This window comes from Oncorhynchus mykiss, chromosome 6, assembly GCF_013265735.2.
Source record: "Oncorhynchus mykiss isolate Arlee chromosome 6, USDA_OmykA_1.1, whole genome shotgun sequence".
Classification (NCBI taxonomy): domain Eukaryota; kingdom Metazoa; phylum Chordata; class Actinopteri; order Salmoniformes; family Salmonidae; genus Oncorhynchus; species Oncorhynchus mykiss.
Window position 1 is genome coordinate 59,627,479 of NC_048570.1, and position 12,548 is coordinate 59,640,026.

Sequence of the window (12,548 nt, forward strand, 5' to 3'; positions counted from 1 at the left end):
GAATACACACAACGAGTGGGCTACTTCCAATGAGATCCACTGGCCAGACATGGCCTTCGCCGACTCACCACGGCAGACAGGCTAAAAGGCAGATGAAACGCCTCATACCCTGGGGAAGTGTCTCACATGTCAAGCTGTTTCACGCCACTGAAACGTGGGCTAAACTACAGGCCACCCTAGGTCCAGTCAGCCCTGAAGGAGGCCTTGCTTTGTGTGTGCGTGTGTGTGTGTGTGTGTGGGGAGGGGGGGGGGTAGGATCGAGGATGTGCCCCATACGCTTCATTACACCTCAACCCCACTGGCCATATCTAAGGCATTCACCAACTGCCTCAACACCCAGCACAACCACTTCATGCAGGCGATACAAACCAAGGTCCTCAAGCCCAGCCACAGTTTTTTAGTGCACAACCTCTATCTAGTCTAGTCCATTTAGAGTCTTTTGACCAATAGCATCCAATGTCCCCAGCTCGCACTTTTCTTCATACGGCTCATCGCAAAGTGTTCTATGGGTGTGCCTACTACGAGCAGGCTGAAACGTCAAAGCGCTATACATCTTTTAACGCACAGAGCGGCCCTCAGGGGTTTAATTGACTACCGTGTAAAGTGAGTGTGAGGCCGGCGAAAGAGCAACATGAAGACGAATATGGTTCATTAACAAGACAAAACAGAGCCCAATTGCTCCCATCGAATTGGCAGGGAGTGATTCCCCAAAAGTGAAAACACATTTGTCCAAGGAGCAAGTGAACTTTCTGTGGCATCCATTCAAAATGGAAAAGGGTTTAGGCTTCCAAGTGTGTGAGAGTGAGTATGTCAGTGTGAGGGCGTGTCAGTGTGAGGGCGTGTCAGTGTGAGGGCGTGTCAGTGTGAGGGCGTGTCAGTGTGAGGGCGTGTCAGTGTGAGGGCGTGTCAGTGCCAGCCAGTGTGTGTAACAGAGAGCATATCTCAATGTATACGCTTATGCTGCTTGTTAGTTCAGACCTGTTCAGACTACGAGGACGGTCTCCACGCCGTGCTCCCGTGCTCCCTGTTCAGTGTCTGTCTACACTAAGTAGTACAGTAGGATCCCTCCTGTTCTCTGTGCGTCAGCTGCTCCTCTTCCTCCACGCGCGTGATAGCCCGACTCGCCGAGCCAAACGCGCGGCGTTGTTCTACGACTGCCTGGTCGACTTCAAATATTCATCAAACGGAAAGAAAAGAGAGCCTCTTCTATCCCGCGGTAGTAATTTACCAATTATTTGGAGTACCTGCTGACAGGTACGTGTCACAGTCGGCTACATTCCCCCCGTACCACTCCTACCCGACGCCCTGCCTTTACCCTGCTGCGGAGAGAGCCGTGGAGCTTCAGGCACATGGCGAGACCAGACGAAGAGGAGGAGGAGGAGGAGGAGAGTTTGACTGCAGCTCCGATGCTTTGATTTGGGAAACGGTTAAGAGCGACGGAAGGTCGAAACCTGACGTGCTCCAAACACCCCAGTCCCTCTCTGGGCGGTTCGACTACCTTCTAAAGGAGTCCGGGAAGACAAGGCCTCTCTTTCCGAAACTCAACCAGCGGAAAAAAAACGAACAGACACGACGAATGCAAAACACACAATAAATGGCTCATTAAAGAGAGTAGACGACTACACAAACAAAGCAGCCTTCACTGGCTGTCACCGACGGTCTCTGTGATGAGGAGCACAGTGGTGGTGCAAGAAGACACTCTCTGGAACAGTGGCAAACCACTGCCAAAGACGCTGCGACGGATCTCTTTGCCTGCCTGCATTATGTCTCTATTTGTCTTGGTGACACATCTAATGTGGATGATAGGCATTGTGAGAATTACGACTCGGTAGCTCGGGCTCGGTGAAAAAGTCCATCTCTTTCCTTCAGTGGAGGACCCCAGAGCTGAAGGGGATGTAATTCAATTAGGCGTGTGTGTGTGTGTGTGTGTGTGTGTGTATAAAGATGCGCTCCCTGAGCATTATGGGAGTTTGGAGGAGCTGGGGGTCCGCACGGAGCCATCAATCGGTGTTGGAAGTTCAGGCCACCGTGGGCCAGTCGCCCGGGCAGGCGAGCCACTGGAGAGGGACGAGAGGAGAGCGTCGCCTCTCTATCTCACACTGTGCCCTGAATAAATGAACATCTCTCCAGTGTGTGTCGCGTCGAGGAGGTACTTCAAAAAAGAACTGCCATCGCTCACTCACTGAACGAACGTAAAGACCTTCTCCTCTGCCTTTTGTTAAGAAATCAAACTGTACACAACTGGATGGTACTGAACAGGATGGTACTGAACAGGATGGTACTGAACAGTGCATGGGCGTAAATCATTTGTTTTTTCAAGTTGATTCTAAATGTCAGCAAAAAATAGCAACAAGTATATCTTTAGGATCCATATCCTGTATCAAATAACACAAAGCGGACATCATTTAATTGCTGTATTCTCATTGGAGGAGAAACGTTATAATATAAGCTCCCAAGTGGTGCAGTGGTCTGAGGCACTGCACGTCAGGGCTAGAGGCGTCACTACAGACACCCTGGATCCAATTCAGGCTGTATCACAACCGGCCGTGATTGGGAGTCCAACAGGACGGCGCACAATTGGCCCAGCGTCGTCCGGGTTTGGGCGGTGTAGGCCGCCGTTGTAAACAATAATTTGTTCTTAACTGACTTGCCTAGTTAAATAAAGGTTCAATCAAATTTTAGTCTAAGGCCAAACAAACCCAGACATCCTGTGTGATTAGACAGTCAGGACAATAGAGGAGTGTCACTGACTGCTTAAGTCAAGTACAGTAAACGTGCTATAGTGCTGTCTGTATGATGACACGATTCCTCCTGATCAGGTTGTGAGCGGTTGCACCAGCATTTGGGACAGTCAGTACACAGCCTTGCACGTCGCAGTCTTTCCCTCAGGTAGGGCAGGTTCATTGTAAATCTGGGGCAGAGGACTTCTCCACGCCTTCTTCGGTGTTTACTCACACTCATTGTGGCTCGGAACCACTTTATGACACTAATCCCGTAGACTGTCATTGACCCGGCCCATGAACATATCTGCCACACCATCCAGTTCTCATTCAAAAAGCCCTGCACCATACCTAAACCGCTCTCTGCAACCGCAGCGCATGTTGTGTGGTGTCTGCATGGTGACAAGGATCCTTAAGAAGCTTAGGCGCATGCATGTACAGTGTGTGTGTGTGTGTGTGTGTGTGTGTGTGTGTGTGTGTGTGTGTGCGCGCGCGTGCGTGTGCGTTTTCAGTTGAGACCCTCTCATAAATAGTTAACAGAACGGGGGAGATTGTTAATGGTTGGAAAGGCGCAGAGGACGGAATTAACCACCTTTACTCGTCTTTAATTACTGCGAAGTCCACCTCCGTACCACCGATCTATAAATGCATGGTGAATCCCACGTGGCACTGAAGTTACTCAGTCCAACGTGTCACAGAGATACACCTCAGCAAAAAAAAAAGAAAATCCTGGCCCAAAATGTGAACGATAACACAGAAATTGGGACAAACCGTACGTCCTTCTGTGTATTTTGGGATCCCACTAATTCATTTGGATAATACTACAAAAAAAAAAAGATATCTTAAAAAAAAAAGAAGAAATGATGAGAAAAAAAATGAATTTGAAGAGAGAGAAGTCCTAGGGGGATATGTGATGAATCCAGGTCTTAGGGGTGTTCCAGGGAGTAAAATAAGGTTGAACCTCAATAGGATCAACATTCAGGGCAAAACTGCAATAAAAGTAGAAATCCGACAGAGAAAATGATCTGCAATTAGGACAAACAGCACTAAAAGCAAGTTCAAAGATAATTGTTTTCAGAGGGGTGTGTGACTGACTCGGATGAATCCCAGGGCGGCCAGTTTGTGTGGTGGAGAGAGAGACAGAGAGAAAGAGAGAGAGAGAAAGGCAGAAAGACAAAGATAGAGACTAGTGTGTGAGCGAGAGAGAAAGAGAGAGAGAGAGAGATGAGAGACAAGCGAATTATAGAGAGAGATAGAAGGAGAGCAGAAGGAGAGCAAGTCCAAAGTGAGATGGGGGGGTTAAGGGAAAGTCGCCGAAGGTGAAATCTTCCATTGGTATTTGAGGAAAAAGGAAACGAACAAAGACACCCTGCCGAACAAGCACCGATCCATCATAAGACCACGCCATAAAAAAAAAAACAAGTGTCCCCAACACACTTATCCCCTCACACATCTTTCCACAAAGAAACTTATTGTTGTTGCCTTTCACAACACATTGGCCTTTGATGGATTCTGCCCACTAAAGAAAAGGGCCCGAATGAAAGGCAGGGGTGTATGAAGAAGGGGAAAAAAACATGCTTAAACAAAGATATGAATTAAATGAAAAGAAGTTGTGAGATGACCCAGGACCCAGGACTGAAGAGCTGTCCCTGAGCTGTCCCTGAGGCCCGAGCACTAAGCCAAAGCCTTCACACAAAGACTATAGAATTAGTTTGCATCATTAGTGACATGAATAAATGTTAATAATAATGTCTATTCTATCATTATTTACCTGACTACGTAATATGCACACTACAGAGAGCTACTTGGAAAACCACTGTAAATATCCTATGAGAAACAGTCTAGAGTTGGTAGTTCTTAGTACTTCTCTTTGGACTGCTATAGTCATGTATTTATTTATATATATATATTTTTTTACAACTTGACAAGCCAATCCCTGAACCTCTTACAGTGAATATCCAGTGAGAAAGCCCTACTTGCATATCAGCACCTGGCAGATCATGGCACCAAAGATCAGTCTTTTTTTCAAGCCTGCACAGTGAAGTCACTCATTGGCATGTCTCAAAACATAACATAATTGTGTTTTAGCGGAATGAGACGGGGGGACTAAAAATACACACAATGGCATAGAGATGAGCAAACACACACAAAAAAAAAAAGAGAAAAGAAAGCGTTTGTCCTTCAGCACAGTGTTTTCTCTGTACTTTCCCACAGCATGCCAATAACTGTGGAATAAACGGATATGTGAATTAAACCCCATTGTTTTAAAGATCTGCTGCTATATTTAGTCGCTTTCGCTTCATGCGCTAGAATTATGCCAGTTTTTGGGGTATATGTGTACTTGGACTGCATATCTCACGTTGTGTGAACAAGTGTAAGTGTGTGTGCATGTGTGAAAAAAACAACAGTTCAACCATGCGATTTTTGCAATTAGAAAAGACACAAAAAAATAATTATTCTGCAGCACACTCAGGCGACATATCCTGAATCGACGATGCACGGATCACGTGTTTGATAAAAAGGTTAATCAGTTGTTAATCAGAGGATTAATAACTTGTTATTTTCTTTACAAAACCATTAATATTATGCCATAAATATTTAATGTTGATGGGTCATTTTTTGGGGGGGGAGTAGGGGCGCGGGCTAGAGTGAGCAATACACAGGTTAATGTGCATTAATCATGCTTTGGTGAAGACAAATACATTCATTCATGTTTATTAATACAACCTTGGAGAAAACAATACTCTTTACATTATGAAAAAAAGTTATTCGTAAAGTATGTATCAACAATCAGCCACAAAAGGACAGAGATTAGGGTCTGGAGACTGGAGACAGCGGTCCAAAGTCAAAAAAATGCTGGGGGCAAAAGTTCATTAACATTTAAGATAAATGCATAAATGGCTTAAGGAAGGGGAGGGGGGGGTCGATGCTGATTCACATTGTCGGGGCTGTGTCGGGAGGGGTGGTGGGGGGGTGGGGGGGGGGGGTGAGAGTCTGTTTTGGGGGGAGGGGGGTTAAACAGAGATTTTCTGTCCCTTTCTTAACAAATTACCCTGCCGGTTTTGCTAATCAAAGCAAAACAAATATTGCTTTTCGTTCGCTCCATTTGCTGAATGAACATATGACGTTCCCAAAATGCTCATTCCCAGCTCAAATGTAATTAAATTGTGCCTTTAGTGAAAACATGCAGTGGTACTCCAATTAGTTCTGTTTTTGTCATCGGGAGAGAAAAAATGGAATCGGGCATGCCCAAGGCACCGTCGTGTCCCGGAATGATACAATGCCTTGGCGGTATGAAGTGGGTGTGTATTTGAGATGGTGTCTGGGTACGTTAGGGTGATAGGGTTGCAGAGTGTCTATGAGTTGGATGAGTTTCGGGGGGGGGGGGGGGGTTGCCTTGTTGTTGTGAGGTGGATACAAAGTCTACGTGTTTTGTCGGACGGTGGATGTGTCTATTTGAGACGGTGGGTGTAGTAGGATCTCTCCCTTTCTCTGGTTTTCTTCACATTCTTGTTCTTCTGTCTCTCTCTATACATACACATATCTCTGTGAAGTATGTGGGAAGCAAACTATTGAACTGGCTAACTAAGTAATTGCTTATTTTCATTTAACTCTAAATGGTGTTTTTTTTATTTTATTATTGAGGGACTGCATGGATTGCCCTGCAAAATGTCATCCATCTACTTGTCGATGAATCTATAAATTCATTTAGCGATTAGTCTACCTGATATGCGTTTTACCCATGTCTGAACACCTTTATTGGCAATCAATGGAATGCAAAGAATGTCGGAAACTAAGTAACTTGCAGGCCTGAGGACATATACGAAATCGGATATTTGTCAATGGCCACGCATCAAGTCCTGTTGCTGGACTTCTAGATACAGATAACATGTATAATACCCACTGGCAGATCACAATGTAAGACGCAATGCAGAGCCGTGTGTCCGCGTGGCTGTCTGTGTCTGTGTGCCTATATTATCCCTAATATCTTCCCCTCATCTCTGTAAAACAGAGGAGAGAACGAGAGAGAGAGAGAGAGAGAGAGAGAGAGAGAAGGCAAAGAGGGCAAGCAAGGGAGAGATTGAAGATGAAAAGAGAGAGGGGAGATCCATTTTGTGTTCAGTTAAACACTGATTTCATCATCTGGGTAAAACACATAACTTAAAACTGAAATCAAATATTAAAAATGACAGGCCTTATAAGTGCGGTGAGTGATCCGGGGTCACGGAGGGAGGGAGGCGCGGGCGGCTTGTCAGCCACTATCTGTCAGAGTGAATTAGAAACAATCAGGGGGGACTGAAAGGAAAGGTGATTGTTATTAGGCAGCAGGGCTGTGAGCAGGCTCCCCAGATGTGGCCATGCATATAAAAGAACAGGAAGCCAGCAGTTTAATTCAGGAAGCGCTGGCGTACACGGCCGCACAAAGCAGGAAGGGGGGGGGGGGGGGCCTTTGTCGCTAATAAGCTCAAAGTTACTTTGATAACAGGCAGGGTTAGGCGCCGGAATAAAAGCACTTTTCTTTTCTTTTTCTATGGGTTTTTTTTCCACACACCCCCCTCACCAGTCAGTCAATATCTAGGAAATATAATGGGAGTGGAGAAATCGGGGGTGAAATGTAGATAAGTCGACCTTAACACGTGAAGGGGAAGAGACGGCTGTGCCCATATATCAATTACCCCTGCTATCATAGGAGGATGATGAAGGGTTTGAGTGTTGGGCTCCAGACCTCCCCCGCCCAGCCCCCTTCGGTCCCCTCTGTCGCCTGACAGTCTCCCCCTTCGGTCCCCTCTCCCCTGCGCCGGGTAGGGAGGAGGACGGACGTGCCTGCTTTTGACTCCAGCACCAGACCTGCTATCTGTCAAGGGCTCCCACTGCTCCTCTGAGACAGACCATCATGCCTACAGATTGTTGTCATGGACGACGGCAGGGGGCTGGGAGGGAGGGGTAGATATGTACAATATGTTTTCAAAGGGAGCAGGGCTTGATTGGAATGATAAGGAGAGACGCTAATCTGCTAGGATACGGCCTCAAAGGCACATTGGCTCTGACACTTAAACCCTCGCGCCACAGGGAAACAGTTCCCTGGTAAACCCCTATAGACCCAGGGAGGGCAACTCTCAGCACATGTCGCACTGTCGTACTCCAGTAAGAACTCCACGTTCCCTTTCACAAAAACACACTGCTAGGCTAAAAATCATCACTCAATCCTGGATATTTAACATTGGATGTGTTTTTGTGTCTTTTGGGGGGGGGATTCTGAGAGGCTGAGGGATTGAGGATATTTTCGACTGACAGCTTTCACATGTTCAGCATTTTCTATGAGTGTATCTCTACAAAGCTGCAGGTAACGCGGGCCCTTTGTCTCAAGCACCAGTAGCATTGACCTCCAGCAATGTGGAATCAATGAAATGAGAAAATGAAGGACGTCGTTGAGACTTATGCTTTCAAAGTGCCTCCATCTCCTTTAAACAGTGAATGGCTTTGATTCCCATGTCTCTTTGTAGCTGGAGAGATATCTCCGAAAATTATCCCAGGCTTGAGATTGAGCGCTCCAGTAATAGGTTTAAACCGCTAAATGAAAGCTTTCTGTTTATCGTTGATCATTTGCACGGTATACGTACGCACACTTCTCTGGGTTTGTGCCTTCCAGGTTTGTGTTCGGAGTTAAGACGAGAGGGCGGTATGTGGTGTTGAACGTGTTGCTGCTAAATATTCCCCAGGGTAATAACAGTGTATACATGACGATTGGAAGCGTGAGGAAACGAAAGAAAGAGGGTGGGGGGGGATGTTGGGTAAAGGATGAGACAATACGAGAAAGGTACGGAGAGAGAGACTCAAAGGACACATGTAGCGAGAAATCAAAAGCGAGGTACACAGACAGAGCGAGAGAGGACGGAGCGGAAGAAGGGGGTGAGAGTCCGACAGTGGAAGGAAGAGGGAGAGGAAAAGAGATGGAGGGAGGCTGATTGAGGTGTCCCTGATAGTCAGATCCTTCCTTGCAGGACACACGTCTGGGATTTAGCTTTAGCCTGGGTCTAAGCTAGCTAACCTACCGGCTTTTTTGAAGAACACTACCCAATGTCCCTGCTTATTTTGTGTTTGTGTGTAGCTTTCCCAGTCAGTGTTAAGAGAGAGTGAAAGGGAGGAGGTGGGTGGGGGAGAGAGAGAAAAGGAATCACAAAAAAAGAAAGATATTGGGGGCTTAAGAGGCAAATCATTTCCTTTGTGCAGTGTGCTAATCATGACTCCAGCCATAACGAGCTTTAGTCTCCTCCATAGACACAGCCAGTGTGCTTTAAGCCTTCACACGGATCACTACTGTAGAGAAGGAGTGACCATAAAAACAGAATGGCCTTCACTTACGACCCCCCCCCCCCCCACCCCCCCTCCTCTATTTTTTTATTTTATTTTCTGTACTATGAATAAATTGAGTCTGTCCCGGACATGAAAATGTCAAATACCTAAAATACACCTAGGCTAAATAGCGTATTAATTTTTAATGCTCGCTCATCCTATGCTGCTATTCTCATATCTAGCCTGTCTGCCAACAGCTGTTGCAGGCTCCCTCACAGGGGATTTATCATCCATCTAAAAGAGAAAAGGAGCGTTGTTCAAAAGACAAGGAAGGGAGCCTTATTTTCATGGATCCGTACCTCTCGTTTAATTCAAGCCTGAAACTTCTCCCTGTGATATACGAGTAGAATTCAATTACACTAATGCCAAAACATAAATTGTTCATGATTCGTCCCATATTTCTCATGTTATAATTGCTAGCTAGCTCTTGTAAATGAAAAAGACATAGGGTGGGTAGGCAGGAAGTGGAAGTACAGTGACATTGGAGAGGTGGCACAAGGGGAGGGGAAGACTTGGAACCGACATGTTTCAGTGTGGGAACTGAATGGCATTCATGTGTGTTTTTAGGTGGCATGTGGCTGATGATTATGGTAGATTATCACAATCCAGATTGTAACAAGTTACAAGCATTAGCAGAAGCCTATGGCAACGTAGAGAGAGAGAGAGAGAGAGAGAGTGATGTGAGTGTGACAGAGCTGTGCCAGTGGGACAGGGGGACTGATCACTGATCAGTGTGTGACAGAAGGTGTGGGGTGGGGGGTGGGGTGGGGGGGGGGTGGCATACCTTAACACACTAACTGCATACTGGTCTGGAGCCTGTCTGTTTGGTTCGAGGAGACCCAGGCAGTCACTGCCACTGAGTCACTACAGCACACAGCAATGACAACCGACCTAGAGGGATGTGTCTCTGTCCTGTCAGAGAGTGAAAGAGAGAGAGAGAGAGAGAGAGAGAGAGAGAGAGAGAGAGAGAGAGGGAAAGAGAGAGAGAGAGGCAGATGATGTCAAGTGAAATGTAACAAATTCTCTGAATGGCGGCGATGCGCAGAGGTCAAGGAAATGCAGACGAAAAAGGTTAAAGATGAAATAAAAGCCGTGCCTTGCAGCGGGCTGAAAATCTATCCCTCCAAGGCAAGGCCATCGCTGACGCGCGGCAGACAAGATGCTAAATACTGCACGGCACTCTGGGATCTTTCATTTTCATCCGATCAATAAGGGCTTATATTTATCAGGATTCCAAGCAGCTGCCACATCTGACAACCTCCACTTCATTTTCTCACTCCTCCTCCTCCTCCTCCTCCTCCTCACGCTGAATCGGGAGCCATCGACCATAAAGAGACTGAGGCCTCTAGCTTTGCTATTTACACCCACAGACACAATTCCATTAAAGGACCCCCCTTTTCTGGTTAAAGAAACATGCGTTGTCATTATGGTTTTGGCAACAGACCACAACACTCTTCATATACTCTTTGTTCCCCTATCCCCACCCATAACGCCACAAAGAGAAGACAGACCTCCGCCGTTTACACAGTAGACCCCTTTTCTAATGTTTGAGATTCGTTTAAAATAACCACATTTGTGAAGTCCCCCCCCCCCCCTATAATTCAAAGTATTAAAATGAGCGGAAGATTTGTTAAGGGGGCGAGTTAAAATAGCTCAATCTCTAATCATCTGTACGACAATATTTGCTGTGAGGCATTCTAAATAGATTATCGCTGGTCCATCTGTGTCATCATTGATTTATAAGGCATTAAGCTGCTTTGGAAAAAGGGAGGCCTTCCCACTACAGCAAAAGGGTTCTTCTTTTTGAAATCAGGGGCATGGCAACAGGACAACCCCGGCACTTGTCTGCTCAAGAAAGTCTTTCCTTTAAGCGTTGGTGAGAGGGGAAGTAAAAATAGGACGGCTGTATCCGGTTTTGGGAAGTGTGAATCTTCTTATTTTTTATTACAAAGAGATGTGGAGGAGGGGAGGAAGTGCACAACAACAAAACACACACACACACACACACACACACACAAACACAAAAACAAGGGACATCATTAACATATGAATACTATATGCAAATGGTTAGCAGAGAGCAGATGTTGGTGCATTTAATTGACCTATATGTGAATTGCATCCAAACCTTTTTACTCTGTTACTACGCCCAGTGTACAATATAACTGGATTCAGGGACTGGCACGGAGAACAGCAGTGTGAATGGGGACTAGACGGAGTACGATACCGTTTGAACGCGAGAGACGGAGAGAAAAGGCGTTTCAAAGGAGAGCGGCGTCTTGACAGGAAGCTGTCAGAGCCGGATGAAACCCAAACACAGCGCCTGGCCGCCACCGTCCCTCTGCTGTCTCGCGCGGATGACGTCACCGTGCAACGGTGGGAATGGATCACTTAATGGCCTTTGGAGAGCAATGACGTCTGTGACATGTTACTGTATGCAGCATTAAGGCCTGGATTAGAGCACACTGTCTTGATGGATATTCATATTTAGACTTCTCAATCCTCTCTAATTCTCCCTGCCATTAGCTTCTCCCTCTTTTCCCCCCTTTCTCCCTCTCATTAGCTTCTCCCTCCTTTCCCCCCTTTCTGCCGGAGAAAGGCGAGAAGTCACGCATCTTAAGCTGAAATGTTTGCATGGGTGAGCCATGAGAAACACAGATGCTATTTTCATCTAGGCTCTGCCTCCTTGTCTCCCTCCCTTTCTCCTGCTTGGGAATGTCATTAAATTGTATTAAATAGCCTTTTGTCCAGAGGGCAAGGACCACCCCGATATATGATAATACATTAATGCCCCAGTGTTGCAACCAGTGAGCTGAGACGATTTTAAGGCCGAGAGCTGGGCGGAACAAGCATGAAGCCCCATTTGTGTGTGCGTATTTGCGTGTGTGCGTGCCCGCGCGCGCGCATGTGTGTCTATACGTGTGCATGTGGCTCTCTAACAACTGTGACACATACTAATAGAAGCATACCTAATAAATAACAAGCTTTCAGGGTCTGGCAAGCTGACATTTTCTCTGTGAGCAGGACAATTTCATATCTGCGGTGCAGGGAACCAAATTGCATCACACAGAGATGCCAGCGGATTAGCATAAAAATTAACACTTAAATTTCAGCTTATTGCCAACCCCACTCCTGCTCCTCCTGCCACACAACAATCAATTCCTCTTATAAATCTGATTAGATTCCATGACGCTTATTATCCTAGGCATGTCCCTACACTGCCTTCCAAGGCTCCAAGACCTATTTGTTTAAATAGAATGAAAGAGCTGATAAATCTATAGGTGCGCTTCTCATGCACACACACAGGCCACCTCTCCCCCCACTCTCTCCCTCCATCACCCTCTCTCTCTCTCTCTCATAGTAAGTCTGATTTACAGATCACCAGTGGTGTGGAAAAATAGAGAGGGAAATCAATCTTGATGGATATGCTGTAGCACTGTAAAACTTAGCTGATGTCCAGATTGTTCTGAAACCAAG

General features: G+C 46.2%; 1 protein-coding gene across 5 annotated transcripts in view; it reads right to left on the bottom strand.

The window, feature by feature from the left end:
- znf536 (zinc finger protein 536) overlaps positions 1-12,548 on the bottom strand; it is a 191,302-nt gene that overhangs the window by 120,387 nt on the left and 58,367 nt on the right. For 4 of the 5 annotated variants that reach the window (XM_036980613.1, XM_036980616.1, XM_036980614.1 and 1 more), the window contains exon 4: positions 9,859-9,986. The exons of the other annotated variant lie outside the window; for it this stretch is intronic. The gene's annotated coding sequence lies outside the window, so the exon portion shown is untranslated. The remainder of the gene's footprint in view (positions 1-9,858; positions 9,987-12,548) is intronic. 5 annotated transcript variants of the gene reach the window in all.